The sequence below is a fragment of the Triticum aestivum genome, chromosome 2D (assembly GCF_018294505.1).
Source record: "Triticum aestivum cultivar Chinese Spring chromosome 2D, IWGSC CS RefSeq v2.1, whole genome shotgun sequence".
Classification (NCBI taxonomy): Eukaryota; Viridiplantae; Streptophyta; class Magnoliopsida; order Poales; family Poaceae; genus Triticum; species Triticum aestivum.
This window is the reverse complement of record NC_057799.1, coordinates 614,369,577-614,387,886: the sequence shown is the minus strand read 5'-3', so window position 1 is coordinate 614,387,886 and position 18,310 is coordinate 614,369,577.

Genomic DNA, 18,310 nt, shown 5'->3' with positions numbered 1-18,310 from the left:
AAGAGGGGCTAAGTGGGCTATAGAACTTGGGCCTCATGATCTGAAATATGTACCACGCACTGCCATCAAGTCTCAAGCATTGGTGGATTTCATCAACGATTGGACAGAGCTGCAGGTGCCTGAAGAGAAAGCGGATAATACATACTGGACTATTCATTTTGACGGGTCCAGGCAGTTGGAAGGCTCGGGGGCTGGAGTTGTATTAGCTTCCCCTCGAGGTGACAAGTTTTGCTATGTGCTACAGTTGATGTTTCCCTGTACTAACAATGCAGCTGAGTACGAGGCCTTGCTCCATGGTCTTCGGATGGCTAAGGAGATGATCTTAAGCCGGGTAAGGTGCTTTGGCGACTCAGATTTAGTGGCCCAACAAGTGTCAGGCAAGTGGGATTCCAAGGACCCCCTCATGGCGGCTTATCGCCGCGAAGTTGATGCCATTGCTGGACTTTTTAGGGTTACCAAGTAGAGCACATCGATCGCAGGAAGAACGAGGCGGCTGATGCATTAAGCCGGCTGGGCTATCAGCGAAAGCCGGTGCTGCCTAATACTTTCTTGGACATTCTGGATAATCCTTCTGTTATGTTGCCTACAGAGGAAGACTTGGCTGTTCCTGAACTGGAAGCGCAGTTGGTGGTGGCTCTCCACATTATCCCAGATTGGACAGTACCATACTTGGCTTACATGACCCGGGGAGAATTGCCTGAGGATGAAACTTTGGCCAGACAAATAACCCGGCGGTCTAAGTCAATGATAATTATCAATGGCGAGCTGCATCATCGCAGTGTCACTGGAACTTTCCAGCGTTGTGTTTCCCCTGAGGAAGGTCAATTTTTTTTACGTGAGATTCACGAGGGGGATTGTGGCCATCATGCCGGCTCAAAATCCCTCATGGCCAAGGCTTTTCTTCATGGATTTTATTGGCCGACGGCTCATGCTGATGCGGAGGACTTGGTCAGTAAATGTGACGGTTGTCAGAGGTTTTCACGACGGGCTCATGTGTCGGCTCAAGAGTTGAGGATGATTCCAATCACTTGGCAATTTGCGGTCTGGGGGCTTGATATGGTTGGGCCTTTTAAAAGGTCCATGGATAAGAAGACCCACCTCTTGGTGGCGGTCGACAAGTTCACAAAGTGGGTTGAAGCAGAGCCAGTTAGTAAGTGTGACGCAGCCACAGCTGTTCAGTTCATGAAAAGGGTGATATTTCTCTTTGGTTTTCCACACAGCATTATAACTGACAATGGTACCAATCTGTCTAAAGGCGCCATGGAGGAGTTTTGTCAACGAGAGCATATTCGGCTTGATGTTTCATCAGTGGCTCACCCTCAATCCAATGGTCAAGCTGAGAGAGCCAATCAGGAAATCTTGAAGGGCATCAAGCCCCGGCTTTTGGTCCCTTTGCAACGGACGCCGGGTTGTTGGGTGGAGGAGTTACCCTCCGTGTTATGGAGCATCAATACTACTCCTAACAGGTCTACGGGTTACACGCCTTTCTTCATGGTTTATGGAGCGGAGGCGGTCCTCCCTAGCGACATCCGTCATGACTCGCCTCGAGTGGCGGCTTATGTTGAGGCGGATAATGAGCAGGCGCGTCAAGATGCTCTTGACTTGTTGGACGAACAGCGTGATGTGGCAGCAGCTCGCTCGGCGATTTACCAACAAGACCTGCGCCGCTATCACAGCCGCCGGGTTAAGTCCAGGGTCTTTCAGGAAGGCGATCTGGTGCTCCGGCTCATCCAAGATCAAACAGATGCACACAAGTTATCCCCGCCTTGGGAAGGGCCCTTTGTGGTCAGCAAGAACCTGCACAACGGGTCATACTACCTTATCGATGTTCGGGAGCACAAAGATTCACGTAAGTCGGAGGAAGAGACCCGTCGGCCGTGGAACATAGCTCAGCTTCGGCCTTATTACACTTGAGCCACCGGCTCTCATAATGTACATATTTCTATAGCCATGTATATATTATGATAAATAATAAAGCAGGACCTCTGTCCTTTTTCCTCCAAAGGTAAATGTATCATTGTTATTTCCATTACAACATTACATGGTCACTTGGAGGTTGATCCGGCTTATGATCGTATCCGAATCTAGCCGTTAACAATATGATCACTTGGGGGCTTCCTGTTCAAACATAGGTCGTATTCGAACCAAAGAGAACATAGCTGTCGATACCCACTTGATTGGCAAATTGCCGAGCTCATTGGGGAGTTTTTCTTGATCATATTTGAATCATAGCTCAACCCCCTTTGAGAACCGACGTGGATCGTATTCGAATCAGCGTTGTTAAACAACTCTCAAGGTCATTTGGGGGCTTCCTGTTCAAACATAGGTCGTATTCGAACCTAAGAGAACATAGCTGTCGGTACCCTCTTGATCGGCAACGCCAAAGCCACTGGGGGCTATATGATCGCATTCGAATCTTAGCTTAACCCCTTTGGGACGGTTCTCTGGTCATATTCGAATCACAAGCCCCTGTAGTTTTTGATCTTTTGGTTTGCAACAAGTTCTTCTGATCATATCAAAAGTGTGCACGGGTGGTTCTTACTCCACCTGCTTAATTTTGATTAATAATGTTGATAGCACACAATAAGCATTATAGGTGCTGGTGAACCGGAGTTGAGTTCTCAACCTCATTATTTGGGTTACATAAACCGGAAGTGTACTTGAAGGCTTGCAGGTATGCTATTATGGTTATCTCGAAGATATAATTGAGAGCCGGTCTTTTATGACCTTGATTCATACTCCGGGTTATATGTAAAATATATGACTCTCCATGCGGTAAGCCGCCTAGAGACTTGTGATTTGTTTTCCTATGCAGGACAATTAAAGACAGTCTCTTTAAGCTTAAGGAAAGTAAATGATCAAACATAACCCGGAGGTATATAAAAGAGCAGCTCCAACAGAGTTAAGCGCTGCACATGTGCACGATGGCACGACAAAATTAAGTGTTTGTCCTACTCTATTACAGAACTCCCCGAGTCCAAAAGGTGAGGCATTGTTTTTAAGGCATAACCATGAGCCGCCTAAGAAATCAAGGTGCTTGTTGGGTTGAAGCTCCCGGCTCATCCCTCTCCGCTCCTCCGGCTGTTTCCATGACCTGGAAGGTTGATGATTTCCAGTCAATGCCATTCAAGGCTTCAAATTGAGCCTCATCATCAATTAACCCGGCCGGGTCAACTTCTGGGGCGAAGGTATGCTTACGAGTCGGAGGGATCAGGCTGACTGCTTCATAGCGTGGAGTTGGGATCCTCTGATTTTCCGCGTCATAGCCCGGTTGATACTTGGTAAGGTCTGTGTCATTCCCAATCAAGGTGGCCACCGGGCGCACGCTCTTCACACAGGCGGCGAAGTCTTTCTGGTCAAAGGGGGTGCCGTCTTCCTTCAGGCTGGGGTATCCAAGAGCGATGTCGGCCGGGTCTAGCTCCGGTAGAAACGCCTTGGCCCGGCTCAGAGCAGCTATAGCTCCGGCTCTTGCAGAAGCCCGTCTCAGCTCTTGGAAGCGCTGAGGAAGTACGGCAAGCCGCCTGAGTACATCTGCCAGGTGAGTGGGAACTTCATTGGACAGAGCCACAACGTCTAAGGGACGTTGTGACCCGGTGTAAAGTTGCTCCACCAAAGTGTAAACCGCCTTCAGCTTGGTCAGCACGCTCTGGTTGAGGTTGGAACTCCTGGGACCTGCATTACAAAGTCAAGTGAGCTGTTGGCAATTGAGATGTTTCTGGGAACTAAATGATGTAAACTGATTAGAAATTTACCAAAGATTGCGGAGACCATCTGAGAGACATGGCGTTTTAAGCCGGACAGCTCAGCGGTTCTCTCAGTAAGAGTGGCCTCCGCTTGTTCGGCCCGGCTGAGCAAAGCAGCTTTTTCATCTGCCCAGGCTTTCCTTTCCGCTTCAAATTTTTCTTCACTTTCTCTTGTGCAGATACACTGAGTTCAAATTTGGAGTTGGCTTTGTGGGTTTCACTTTCCTGGGTCTTCAACCGGTTCTTCAAATCAGAGATTTCCGATTCAAATTTCTTACAGGCGGCCTGTACAAATTCCGGGTTACAGTTCAGGTGATTATAATGCAATATTAAGTCCCAAGCACTTTGCAAGCAAAGACACTTGGCACTTGGGGACTAATGTATGCTGAAAGGCTCTATCTACAGTGCCGGTTCACGAAAGTAAGTCCCAAGCACTTTGCAGGCAAAGGTACTCGGCACTTGGGGGCTAATGTGTAAAGTTGCTCGACTACTTGATTAAAACATAAGGTAAAAGACCGGTTCACCTAGGCTGTTTAACCCAGCCCTTGAGTGTTACTAGGTAAGCCGGTATTAAGTCTATAACATATTCTATCATAAGTAATAGACTTGGGGGCTAGCATGGTAAGGATGACTATGGATTAAGCAAGAGGGTTGTACCTTAGATTTTTGTTGTATCTGCTTCACCATGTCAATTTCCAGGTCCCGGCTGTTGTGCACTTGACCAATATAACTAGCGACAATATCTCCAATGCTCAGATTGGCATAGTTAGTAATGTCCAGCCTGGCTCTGCGGCGTTCCAGAAGTTCCTCCTTAGCAGAGCACTTAGCCAGCACGGTGGGTCCTCCCAGTTCAACAAATTCGGTCCGGGTAATCACCACATCCGGGTCATCCGAATGAGCCGGGCTGGGGATCTCCGGGTTATCAGAACTCTCCATAACTTGCTCGTCAGATGGGGCGGTGGTGGTTCCTGGAGCTGGTGCAGACGGCGGCTCAGAGGCAGAGGCGTTGGGTTCAGTCAAGACCGGCTCTTCGACCGGTTTACTTTTCTTTGCCCTCTTGCTGGGCTTTGCTTGTGCGCTGAAAGTCAAAAGGTTAGTGCAAAAACATGAGTAAGAATAGCACAAAATAAGCTGATCATCATTACCCGGGTGCGGTCTTGAAAGCCGGCAAGTTAGATTGCATGGAGTCACCGGAGGAAGGTGAAGTTTCCTGATAGTTTGAATCAGAAGAATTGAGTGGTTGACGAGTGACGCCCGCCAAAGGATGAAAAGTATATAAGTTGGAGATAACCTCGGTCCGGCGCTTCCTTGATGCTTCAGGTAAGCCGGAGGAGAGGTCTGCATCCTTGTTGATCCGGGTTTGCCTCCGGCTCTCATGAATCTGTCGCTTCAAAAGAAATTGAGGATCTTGATAAGCTAAAGGATGTGAAAATCTTACTTTTCGGGTTACTCTTCGGACTTTTAGCCTTGGCAAGGGCTCCGAGTCAGAGGAAAGTATAGTTACCTCTTCAATCACCGGGTTACTCGCTCCGGTATCCTCCTGCTGATAATCAGTGTCAACAAGGTGGTTAAAAACAAACAAAAAGCAAAAGAAGAGACTAAAGATTCAAGGGCTACCTCTGACTCGGAGGTGTCATCCAGGTGAAGCAGGTCTGAGGCGCTAGGCTTACTCCCCTTCTTGCGGGGAGCGGCTCATGGTCATACCTGACCTTCCAGAACTTATCATTAGCCTAAAAAATACAAAAAAGGTTTCTTGAAGTTAAGACGGAAATTGTTAAAATGGAAAGTAAGGTGTTTAGATCAATAGCTTACCGCCGGAGCCGGGTTAGCCTTGTAGAAGGGACTTAAGCCTGTCCTCCCGCAATCTGCTAAGCTCTCGTTCAGAAGGGACTTGGTCATGTCATCAACGACATCCTCAGGTAAGTTGTTGGGGCTGTGCCGAAGAGGATCATCCTTCCGGCCCGTATAATCACACATTAAGCCGGGGCGGCGGCTTAGAGGAATCACCCGCCAAGCAATCCAGACCCGGACCAGATCAACGCCGTTCAGGCCGTTTCCCAGAAGAGCTTTGATTTTGTTGATGGTGGGGATAAGTGGTTGACGCTCAGCTTGAGATAATTTGTCGGGCAGGGGGTGATTTGATTCCAGACGCAGGGCGCGAAAGCCGGGCAAAGGGTTCTCATCAGCCGGAGAAGTATCTTGGCAGTTGAACCATGTCTGATTCCAGTCCTTTGGATGGCTTGGCGGCTCAGCATAAGGAAAGAGACAATCTCTCCGTCGTTGGATTGAGATTCCACCAAGTTCCAAGCTAGGCCCGTTGGCGCATTCATTCTGGCGGTTCAGGTAAAATTACTCCCTAAAGAGTAGCAGGCTGGGTTCTTCTCCAAGGTATACCTCACAGAACACTTGAAAGTTACAAATGTTCGACACGGAGTTGGGTCCAATGTCTTGAGGTCGCAGATCGAAAAAGTGCAGAACATCTCTGAAGAATTTTGAGACAGGAGGAGCAAAGCCCCGGCTCATGTGGTCATCAAATATAACAACTTCTCCGTCCTTTGGTTGAGGTCTCTCTTCGGACGGGTCAGGCGCACGGTAGGACATGACCTCCTTCTTAGGCAGGTAACCCGTTTTTACGAAGTCATCTAAGGTGCTTTCAGTAATGTTGGATCTCACCCAGTTGCACGTAATGGGCGCCTTGGGAGCCTTGGGCGGCATTGTGGAAAATGGAAGCCTATGACAAAGGAAAATTTCCGATTCAAATTTAAGCCGAAGAAAGATTTCAGTTCAGTATTCAGAAACGGCGGTTTATGAAGGGGCCTAATGATATATAACTAATTGTGTTAGGTTATTTAAGCCGCCGTGGATATTATAAGCAATTTAAGTTATTTAACTCTATTATGAGTAAGCCAGAAATTTCACAAAGCATGGCCTCTTTTAAGCCGGCGATATGAGCCGCCATGGCTAACAGATGCAGTTTTTGTCTAAGTGTTGCATAAACAAGTTTCATAGGTTGCAGAGATTATTTTGGATCAAACGATCGTCCAGAAAGGAAAAATTTCTAGACCTAAAAAGCTGATACAGAGAAGTTCATAAGCCCTAAATGAGGTCTTTTTGCGGGCAAAAGGGATCTACTAGCATAAAAATGGGTGAGAAACTACTACCGCAGGGAGTCTGTACCATTTTTGGATCAAAAGGAACCTGGGTGGTGGAACTATGAAGAAATCGCGATGAACTACGAAGAACATAGAGAACTCGCGAGCCCTAATGCGGATCTAAGGTACGAGACTGTGAGGACTTACTGGTGCTGATGAGCAGCAGAGGTGCGCCACAGGTTTCTGGTCAAGACAGGTTGATGCAGCGGCCTTGGTCGGTAAAGACGAGGTGCGCGGCGGCGGCGGCGGAGCTCGGGCTCTGGAGCGTCAGAGGAGGAAGACGATGGAGGAGAAGTGTGACGAAGGCTTATGGGCCGGGCCTACTTATAAGGGACGGCTGGTAAATGGGCGCGAGAAACGAGGAGGCTGAAGACGTGATTATCTTGCCGCAGAAACGCCTCGATTCTCGGGATGGTCATTATGATAAGATCCGTTGGGATATGACAGAATAAAAAATGAATTTAATGGAAGATGACGTCATGGCGGGTTACTAAGAATCCAGAAGATGACGTCACGGCGGGTTATAACCTTCGCACAAGCAGAAGCCGGAAGATTTTGAAGATTGACGTGAACCGGTTCAAATCAATCTGGGGCGTAATGTTGAGGATATAACCATTACAGTCACCCGCCCAGGAGGGGCCGGGTTACGTCATAATGATCATCACGTGAAGCCCAGTACCAAGCTTGAGGAGGGCGCTTCAGTAATGGGCTTAAGACCCGGAGGCGGCTTAAGGCCCGTAGTGATAAACCACCGTTATGGCAAGACTTGTAGTGTAAGGCAAGAATAGTTAAGAGTCCGAGCCGGACACTGTTATAACCCGGTCAGGACTCTGAGAGCCGCTGGGCGTCAACCTCTCTATATAAAGGGACGACCCGGCGGCGGTTCAGGAGAAGTAAGATCAGATCGATAGCCAAGCAGAGCGGTTTAGCTCCTGGCCATCGAAACCCTAAGTAATACCACCTCGACTGGACGTAGGGTTTTACCTTCACCGTAAGGGGCCGAACTAGTATAATCCTAGTGTCCCTTGTCCTGATTAACCCCTTTAAGCTTCCTAGCTGCGATGGCTCCATGATTAAGTCCTTACACGAGGACTTCTGCCGTGACAATTCCACGACAGTATGCCTCTTGTATGTATCCCCATCTACTATGTAATGTTGATGTAATGATATCCACCTTGCAAAAGCGTTTCAATATGGGGGTCTATCCTTGGTGGGACCTTCGAGTTCCTCTCGGATAGGGTCGCATATTCGGCGTGACAAGTTGGTATCAGAGCCTCGACCGTCCCTAGGAGCCCCCTTGATTGATCGTGCAGTTTGGCCGTTGTCGAGTCTAGAAGAAAACTATTTTGGAGTCTAGTTATATCGGAGAGTAGGAATTCTTTTTACTCCTCAGCCCCTTCGTCGCTCTGGTGAGGAGTCTTGACGTAGGTGTTTTGAATTACTTCTCTTCCCCTTCAAATTTTCTTTAGGATCACGCATTTAGTTTTTTCGTTCGTTGATTCTCAGCTCTTTTCATCCGGTGCTATTCTCGTCTAGATGATTCGATCCTCTTTGTCTTTTGCGAGATCAGTCCTAGTTCTTTCTCAATGACGTTGTTTTTCCCCATTCGTAGTTGTCTTTCTTTTCCCACCCTCCCACGCTTTTTCTTCTCGGAGCCGGAGTCCGTAATCGAGTATCCATCCTACTCGTGCGAAGCCACCTATTTGTCGGTTCTCCCTTCCAAGTTGCCTTTGTTTTCCCGCCCTCCCACCCTCTTCTTCCCGGAGTCTGAGCCTCTATTCGAGCATCAATTTCATTCGTGTGGAGCCTCTTCAGTCTTCCCTCAATCATTTCAACGGGCGAATTCTCGTCTCAGTGGACATTCTTCATCTCTTTTTCTTCTCCCGTGTTTTCAATTCCAATTTTTGGTAGTGATTATATTCTTTCCCTCGGCTCAAGTGTTCTCCCTACTCATTCGCCTCTCGCCAGGTTATCCTTCCGGAGTGCTCAAGACATCTCAGAAGATTCGTGTTTGCATTCAATTATTTCGAGGTTATCACTGTCACGCCCAATATGCGACCCTATCCGAGAGGAACTCGAAGGTCCCACCAAGGATAGACCCGCATATTGGAATGCTTTTACAAGGTGGATATCATTACATCAACATTACATAATAGATGGGGATACATGCAAGAGGCATACGATGCCACATGAATACAACAATACATCATACATAAGATCAACATCCGTCTACGGATGAAACACAAACAGAAGCTCAAACAACATCCACCCTGCTAGCCCAGGCTGCCGACCTGGAACATATCCCCTGATCGAAGAAGAAGCAGAAGAAGAACTCCAAAACAAGTAACATCGCTCTGGCGTTATGATCATCGCAAAACCTGTACCTGCAACTGTTGTTGTAGTAATCTGTGAGCCACGAGGACTCAGCAATCCCATTACTATGGGTATCAAGACTAGCAAAGCTTAATGGGTAAGGAAGGGGTAAAGTGGTGAGGTTGCAGCAGCGACTAAGCAAGATATGGTGGCTAACATACGCAAATAAGAGCGAGAAGAGAAGCAACGGAACGGTCGTCAACAAGTAATGATCAAGAAGTGATCCTGAACTCTTACTTACGTCAAACATAACCCAAAAAAACCGTGTTCACTTCCCGGACTCCGCCGAAAAGAGACCATCATGGCTACACACGCGGTTGATGCGTTTTAAGTAAGTCAAGTGTCAAGTTCTCTACAACCGGGCATTAACATATCTCCATCTGCCACATAACCGCGGGCACGGCTTTCAAAAGATAATATCCTGCAGGGGTGTCCCAACTTAGCCCATTATAAGCTCTCACGGTCAACGAAGGATATTTCTTCTCCCGGGAAGACCCGATCAGTCTCGGAATCCTGGTTTACAAGACATTTCGACAATGGTAAAACAAGACCAGCAAAGCCGCCCGATGTGTCGACAATCCCGATAGGAGTCGCACGTATCTCGTTCTCAGGACACACCGGATGAGCTAAGCGTACAGGTACCGACGTAACCCAAGTTGCCAATGGATGGTCCCGCACGGTGCTCTAGTTTGGGCCAACACTTAGACAAGCGCTGGCCCGGGGGGTAAAATAAAGATGACCCTCGGGATGCGCGACTCCCAAGGGAAAAAGGCTAGGCAAATGTAAAACCAAGGTTGGGCCTTGGTGGAAGAGTTTTATTCAAAGCGAACTGTCAAGGGGGTCCCATAAATCACCCAACCGTGTAAGGAACGCAAAATCAAGGAACATAACACCGGTATGACGGAAACTAGGGCGACAAGAGTGGAACAAAACACCAGGCATAAGGCCGAGCCTTCCACCCTTGACCAAGTATATAGATGCATTAATAATATAAGAGATATTGTGATATCCCAACATAAACATAATCCAACATGGAGGAATCTTCATGTTCACCTGCAACTAGCAACGCTATAAGAGGGGCTGAGCAAAGCGGTAACATAGCCAAACAACGGTTTGCTAGGAAGGGTGACAAAGGTTAGAGGCTAACATGGAAATTTGGGAGGCTTGAATAGCAAAAGATGGGTAGCGCAGCATAGCGATAGAACGAAGCAACTAGCATAGCAATGATAGTAATGAGATCCAAGTAACGGTCATCTTGCCTGAAATCCCGCTAGGAAGAAGAACGAATCCATGAAGAAGATGAAGCCACGAAGACGAACCAAGCGTAGACGAACGAGTCCTCACGATCGCAACGAAACAGGAACTAACAAGAAGGAGCACAACCGGAAAGAAGCAAACAACATGGTGAACACACAACACATAAACATGGCATGATACACAACCAAGCATGATGCATGACAAGGCTATATGAAGCTACTCATGGCAAGAGATGATGCAAACAAGAACAACACATCAAAGCAAGTTTAAATGAGGCCGGATACAACATATAACAATTCCGGTAAGTCCTCATATGCAAATTTCGAAATTGGTCCAGATCTGAATAAAGCCTTATGTTCAAGTTGTTAAACAGCAAGTTAAGATGGCACCAAGATGATCTACACGAAATTCTAGTCAAGTTACATATAAAGTTCATTAGATTCGGAGCTACGGCCTAGAAGATATGAGCAAAACAAGTTAAACATGGCATTGATGCAAAAATGCATTCAAACATCAAGCAAACACACTCAAAACAAGGATGCAACATGGTAACATGAAACTACAAGCAAAACTAAGCAAGTTTCATATAGAGCATGCTCAAAACGGAGCAACGGTGCAACACATACACTCCAAACAAGATATAACAACAATCTGTCCATAACAGCAACTAGGCATCTTCAAGCATCAAAACAATATACTGCAGCACCTCAACTGATAACAAAAGGCATGGACATGAATTATAGATAAAGCATTCCAAACATGAAGCATCTGGCAGTATCTTCCAAAAATCACTAGAACATCGCTCAAAAGGACATGGCAAGATTGGCAAATAATAACAGATTCATAGACTTAGCAGAATTGCACGGACAGGCAGACATAAACAGGTGACAAAGCAGAGATGCATGAATATGTGAAGAAGAATCTATAGGCCACTAATAATGAGCAAAAGTCCACATAGGTACATGGATCGTACTAACGAAAAGATTCATAATAAGCAAAACTGGAGCATCATGTGATTAAAACAGGCGAACTCTACCAGCAATGGAGAACATTATTTAGCAATTCTGGAGCAAGAAACAGTAAACAATCTATATATACAGACATAAATGCAAACAAGGCTGTTGGGGATGGGATAGAGCATAACATGTATAACAAAACATCCTTAGTGAACATCTCCAATTATGCATCGAACTCATTGTAGGCAACAGGTTTACATAGCAACAAAATATAACAGACTCGGACTTGGCAGAAATAACCAAGTCATAGAAATCAGCAACATCACAGAGGCTACTTTGCATGCTTGTTCTAGTGACCACATAGATCACAAAAATGCATGATGTAGTTCACAACACATGTAGAGCTCATGCTCATAAGATGGACACACAAAATGCAACAAAAATGACAAATCATCAAGTTCTGATAACAGACAGCAGTTAACAGCATATAGCACTCTTGAAACGACGATTTGGGCATCAAGATGGTCTCAAACAAGCATCGCACAATGGAATAAAATGAAGAGCATCTCATGATGAAAATTTTGATAAATTACACGCACAAAACGGAGCAGTACACATGGAGATATAGCATGATGAATAGTGCACCAGAATGTATGATTTTTGGGACTTTGCAGAAATCGACCTCGAGGAGGGGGGCCGAAGTCAACACGGTGGATCGGGATCTGGGCGCGGAATCCGAGGTTCGCCGGCATCTTCGCCGGAGTTGGCCAGAGAGGAGGAAGGAGACCGGAGAGGCCGGTCGCGGGGGAGCGGCGTCGGCGGTGGGGCACCGGGGCGGCGCGGGCGGCGGCGCGACCCCGGTGGAGGGCGGCGGCTGCCGGCGGGGCACGGGCGGCGGGGCACAGGCGACGCGGGCGGCGGCACGACCCGTCGGAGGGTGCAGCTGCCGGCGGGGCGGATCCGGCCGGGCGCGCGGAGGAGCCGCGGGGAGCGGGCGCGGGGCGGGCGACCAGGCCGGGAGGGCCGCGGCTGGCCCGGCGGGCCCGCGCGGTGGGAGACGGCGTCTGGTGATGTGGCGGGCTGCGGTTGGCCGAGGGGGCGGTGGCGGACACGTCCGGCGGCGCGGAGGAAGAGAAACTAGGGTTAGGGTAGGATTTGATCCGAAAATTCGGGGGAGGGGGTGTTTATATAGGTAGAGGGAGCTAGGAGAGTCCAAATGAGGTGTGGTTTTCTTCCACACGATCGTGATCGAACGACCGAGAGCATGGAGTGGGTTTTGATGGGCTAGTGGGCTGTGGTGGAGGGGTGCTGGGTGCTGGGCTGCAAAGAGAGAGGGGTTTCGGGCTACGCGTTTAACCGTTGGGGCATCAAACGACCTCCAAATGGAACGAAATTTGACGGACGGTCTACCGGTGCTATACCAAGGCCACTCGGAAAATCTCGGCCCATTCCGAGAACGTTTTTCTCCCGCTCACGAAACAAGGTCTGAGAGGGGCGATGGGCAAGTGCGAGTGTGTCTGGGCTCGGAACGGACAACGGAAAGAACTGGGAGGACCCGAACAGATGCAAGTTTTGAAAAATATGTAAATGAAATGCAGACGATGACATGGCAAAATGCAACACGCAAGCAAATGACATGGCAACAACGACGAATAACTGAAAGACACCTGGCGCATCGAATCCGGGGCGTTACAATCACCTCATTCAAAGATTTCAATCATTCTGGTACATCTTCTCTTCTTCAATCCTTTTTCAACGGTGTTTTCTTTTAGTGGGCCCTAACCCACAGGTCTTTTTCCAGGATATTACCTGACTCTTCTAATTATTCCGGAACCATTCCCAATTCATTCAGTTCTTCTGGAGGCATTAAGTTGTTCATCTTATCTCTTGCGTTTCTTGTTTCACCTCATCCTTTTTCTCTTCCGTCTTGTTCCTAAGATCTCGGGACGAGATCTTGTTAGTGGAGGAGTGTTGTAACGCCCCGGATTCGATGCGCCAGTTGTCTTCCAGTTATTCGTCGTTGTTTCCATGTCATTTGCTTGCGTGTTGCATTTTGCCATGTCATCATCTGCATTTCATCTGCATGTTTTTCAAAACTTGCATCCTTTCGGGTCCTCCCGGTTCTCTCCGTTGTCCATTCTGAGCCCAGCCACTCTCACACGCGCACCATCGTCCCTCTCAAACCTTGTTTCGTGAGCGGGAGAAAAATGTTCTCGGAATGGGCCGAGATTTGCTGAGTGGCCTTGGTATATCACCGGCAGGCCACCCGTCAAATTTCGTTCCATTTGGAGGTCGTTTGATGCCCCAACGGTTAACCCCGTAGCCCGAAACCCCCTTCCTTTGTGCAGCCCAACACCCCTCCAAATCAGCCCACTAGCCCAGCAAAAACCCCTCCATGCTCTCGGTCGTTCGATCACGATCATGTGGGCGAAAACCGCTCCTCATTTGGACACTCCTAGCTCCTTCTGCCTATAAAAACACCTCCCCCGTATAAATCTGAGGAGGAAATCGCCTCTAACCCTTATCCCCTCCTCCTTCCTCGGTTTATGCGCCCACCAAACCCGCCGCCGCCACTTGTCGCCGCCAGAAGCACCCGCCGCCGCCGCCCCGGACCAGTGGCCTCCCGCCATGTGCCCCCCGCCCCTCCCTCCGCCGCCGGCCCGCTCGGCCCAGGCGGGGCCCTCCCGGCCCGCGCGCCGCCTGTCGCCGCCCGGGCGCCTCGCCCCGCGCGCCGCCTCTGCCGCCCGACCGCGCCTCGCCGGAACCCTGCCGACGCTTCCCCGCCGCCGTCCGACGCCACCCTGCGCGCCGCCCCTGCTCCTCCCGCCGGCGACCAGAGCCGCCGCTTCCTCCGCCGTGGCCGCACGCCTCCGCCGGCGCGCCGCCTCCTGCCCCGCCGCCGGAGCCCCTCCGCCACCGTTCCAGCTCGCCACCGGCCGGATCCGGCGAGATCCGGCCCGGATCCGCCCGTCTCCGGCCATCTCCCTCCTCTCCGGCAGCTTCTCCGGCGAGAACTCCGGCCGCCTCGAAATCCGTGCGAACCCTAGATCCAGATCTGGGAGGTGATTATTCCACCAAGTCCCTAGTATTTCAGCATCATATAGGCATCTTTGACCTGCTGTATCTTTCTGTGTGCTTCTCCATTTTGTGCGTGCAATATATCGAAATGTTCATCATGAGATGCTCTTCATTTTGTTCCATTGTGCCATGCTTGTTTGAGTTCATCTTGATTCCCTAATCATCGTTGCGATAGTGCTATATGATGTTAACCTGCTGAAACTGTTATAAGTTGGTGATTTGTCTTTTTCGTTGCATGTTCTGTGTGCATCCTATGAGCATGAGCTCTATATGTGTCTTGAACTACATCATGCCAGCTTTACAGGGGTGCTTGTCTTGTATTTTTGTGATCTATATGGTGACTAGCACAAGCATGCAGAGTAGCCTCCATGATGTTGCTCATTTCTGTGACTGTCATTTCTGCTAACTCTGTAGCTGTAACATTGTGATGCCATGTAAAATTGCTGCTACCATTAGTTCTATGCATAATCTGGAGATGTTCACTAAGGATGTTCTATTTTACATGTTATCCTCTGTCCATCCATGCCCTTGGTTGCATTTATAGCCTGCTGTAGCTTGTCGTTATCATGCTCCCAAGTTGATAAATAATGTTGCTGTCAGCCTGTTAGCATGAAGTTCAGTTTTGCCATGTGTTTTGCTAGTGATCCCTGTCCCCTATGGGCTTGCTCTTGCATGCTTAGCTTCATATTTATTCCATCTTACTGTTGGTTGACTCCACATGCCATTTAATGCTCTGTGGTGAGTGGTTCAAGCTCACCAACATGCCTACTTATCGTTGTTCCTACCATGAACTGTTACTTGCACCAAGTCTGAATCCGTCATATTACTTGCTATGTTTACATGGGTGCCATCATATCTTCTGTGCCTTTTTGGCTCATGTTCAGTAAGGGATTTTTGTTCTATGCTTTGAGTATAATCATGCCATGCTTTCATTTGCCACGATATATTCCTGTAGTATGTTGTTTAATAGCTCTAAACATTGCAACCTGATGTTATTTCTGTCATGTCCAGTAATTTCTCCCAAGTCTGTGAACTGTTATTATTTGCAATCTTGCCATGTACTTTTGAGCATGTTCTAGTGGTTTCTGGAGATAGCTCAGTGTTCATTATTTGTCATACTTTACCTGTACATCATGTCCTAGCTGTAACAACTTGAACATAAGGCTTATTCAGATCTGGACCAATTTTGAAATTTGCATATGAGGACTTACCGGAATTGTTATATGTTGTGTCCGGCGTCATTCAAACTTGCTTTGATGTGTTGCTCCTGTATGCATTATCTCTTACCATGAGTAGCTTCATATAGCCTTGTCATGCATCATACTTGGTTGAGCATCATGTCATGTTTATGTGTTGTGTGATTACCTTGTTGTTTGCTTCTTTCCGGATGTGCTCCTCCTCGATAGTTCATGTTTCGTTGCGTTCGTGAGGATTCGTTCGTCTACGCTCAGTTCGTCTTCGTGGCTTCATCTTCTTCATGGACTCGTTCTTCTTCCTAGCAGGATTTCAGCGAAGATGACCGTTACCCTGGATCTCACTACTATCATTGCTATGCTAATTGCTTCGTTCTATCGCTATGCTGCGTTACCTACCACTTGCTTATCAAGCCTCTCAAATTGCCATGTCAGCCTCTAACCTTTTCACCCTTCCTAGCAAACCGTTGTTTGGCTATGTTACTGCTTTTGCTCAGCCCCTCTTATAGCGTTCTAGTTGCAGGTCAAGATGAAGTTTGTTCCATGTTGGAACATGGATATCATGAACTTTGTTGGGATATCACAATATCTCTTATTTAATTAATGCATCTATCTACTTGGTAAAGGGTGGAAGGCTCGGACTTATGCCTGGTGTTTTGTTCCACTCTTGCCGCCCTAGTTTCGTCATACCGGTGTTATGTTCCTTGATTTTGCGTTCCTAACGCAGTTGGGTGATTTATGGGACCCCCTTGACAGTTCGCTTTGAATAAAACTCCTCCAGCAAGGCCCAACCTTGGTTTTACATTTGCCTCACCTAGCCTTTTTCCCTTGGGAGTCGCGCTCTCGAGGGTCATCTTATTTTACCACCGGGCCAGTGCTCCTCGGAGTGTTGGTCCAAACTAGAGCACCGTGCGGGACCATCCCTTGGCAACTTGGGTTACGTCGGCACCTGTATGCTTAGCTTATCCGGTGTGTCCTAAGAACGAGATACGTGCGACTCCTATCGGGATTGTTGACACATCAGGCGGCTTTGCTGGTCTTGTTTTACCATTGTCGAAATGTCTTGTAAACCGGGATTCCGAGACTGATCGGGTCTTCCCGGGAGAAGGAATATCCTTCGTTGACCGTGAGAGCTTATAATGGGCTAAGTTGGGACACCCCTGCAGGGTATTATCTTTCGAAAGCCGTGCCCGTGGTTATGTGGCAGATGGGAATTTGTTAATGTCCGGTTGTAGAGAACTTGACACTTGACTTAACTAAAACGCATCAACCGCGTGTGTAGCCGCGATGGTCTCTTCTCGGCGGAGTGCGCGAAGTGAACACGGTTTCTGGGTTATGTTTGACGTAAGTAGGAGTTCAGGATCACTTCTTGATCATTACTAGTTGACGACCGTTCCGTTGCTTCTCTTCTCGCTTTTATTTGCGTATGTTAGCCACCATACATGCTTAGCCGCTGCTGCAACCTCACCACTTTACCCCTTCCTTACCCATTAAGCTTCGCTAGTCTTGATACCCATGGTAATGGGATTGCTGAGTCCTCGTGGCTCACAGATTACTACAACTTCAGTTGCAGGTACAGGTTTTGCGATGATCATAACGCGAGAGCGACGTTTCTTGTTTTGGAGTTCTTCTTCTGCTTCTTCTTCGATCATGGATAGGTTCCAGGTCGGCAGCCTGGGCTAGCAGGGTGGATGTCGTTTGAGCTTCTGTTTGTGTTTCATCCATAGTCGGATGTTGATCTTATGTATGTTGTATTGATGTATTCATGTGGCATTGTATGCCTCTTGCATGTATCCCCATCTATTATGTAATGTTGATGTAATGATATCCACCTTGCAAAAGCGTTTCAATATGCGGGTCTATCCTTGGTGTGACCTTCGAGTTCCTCTCGGATAGGGTCGCATATTGGGCGTGACAGTGTGTGTGTGTGTGTGAGAGAGAGAGAGATGGAGTCTTAGTGTGTGTGTGGGGGGGGGGTGCGTGCGTGTGTGTGTGTGTGTGTGTGTGTGTGTGTGTGTGTCGCGGGGTCCTCTGTGGCGGATGTAATTTAAGTGTGCATGGCTTCATCATAGAGAGGTGATGTGTATGGCAGAGGCCACCAACGATGGGGTGCGAGAGAGAAAATGCCCGTAGAGAGGGAAGAGAAGGTGTGTGCGCGTGAGAGGAGTCGACATCGAGAGAACGTGTTTGTTCGAGAGACACCGAGGAAGACTACTATATGTCGATGGTGCATGTAGGCGGGAATTAAACAAAGGGATGGTCTTATTGGTTTCGGGGATATAGGGGAAGAGTGAGAGGCGGGGGGGGGGGTAGCTAGAAGCAGATTGTTAAGTGTGAGTGTGTGTTTTACCCATCCAGGCGGAAGTTATGTGCACAGAAGAGGACAAAGATTTGACGTGGCGTTAGGATTGAGGGTAATTAACTACGTATGGAGACATAGAGACCTTGAACGTGCATGTGTGAGAGGTATACATGTATACGTGGGATGTGTGTGTGTGCGCGCGCGCATGATGGAGATAAAAGAAAGAAGACATAAGTCATAAGATCAACGACATGGG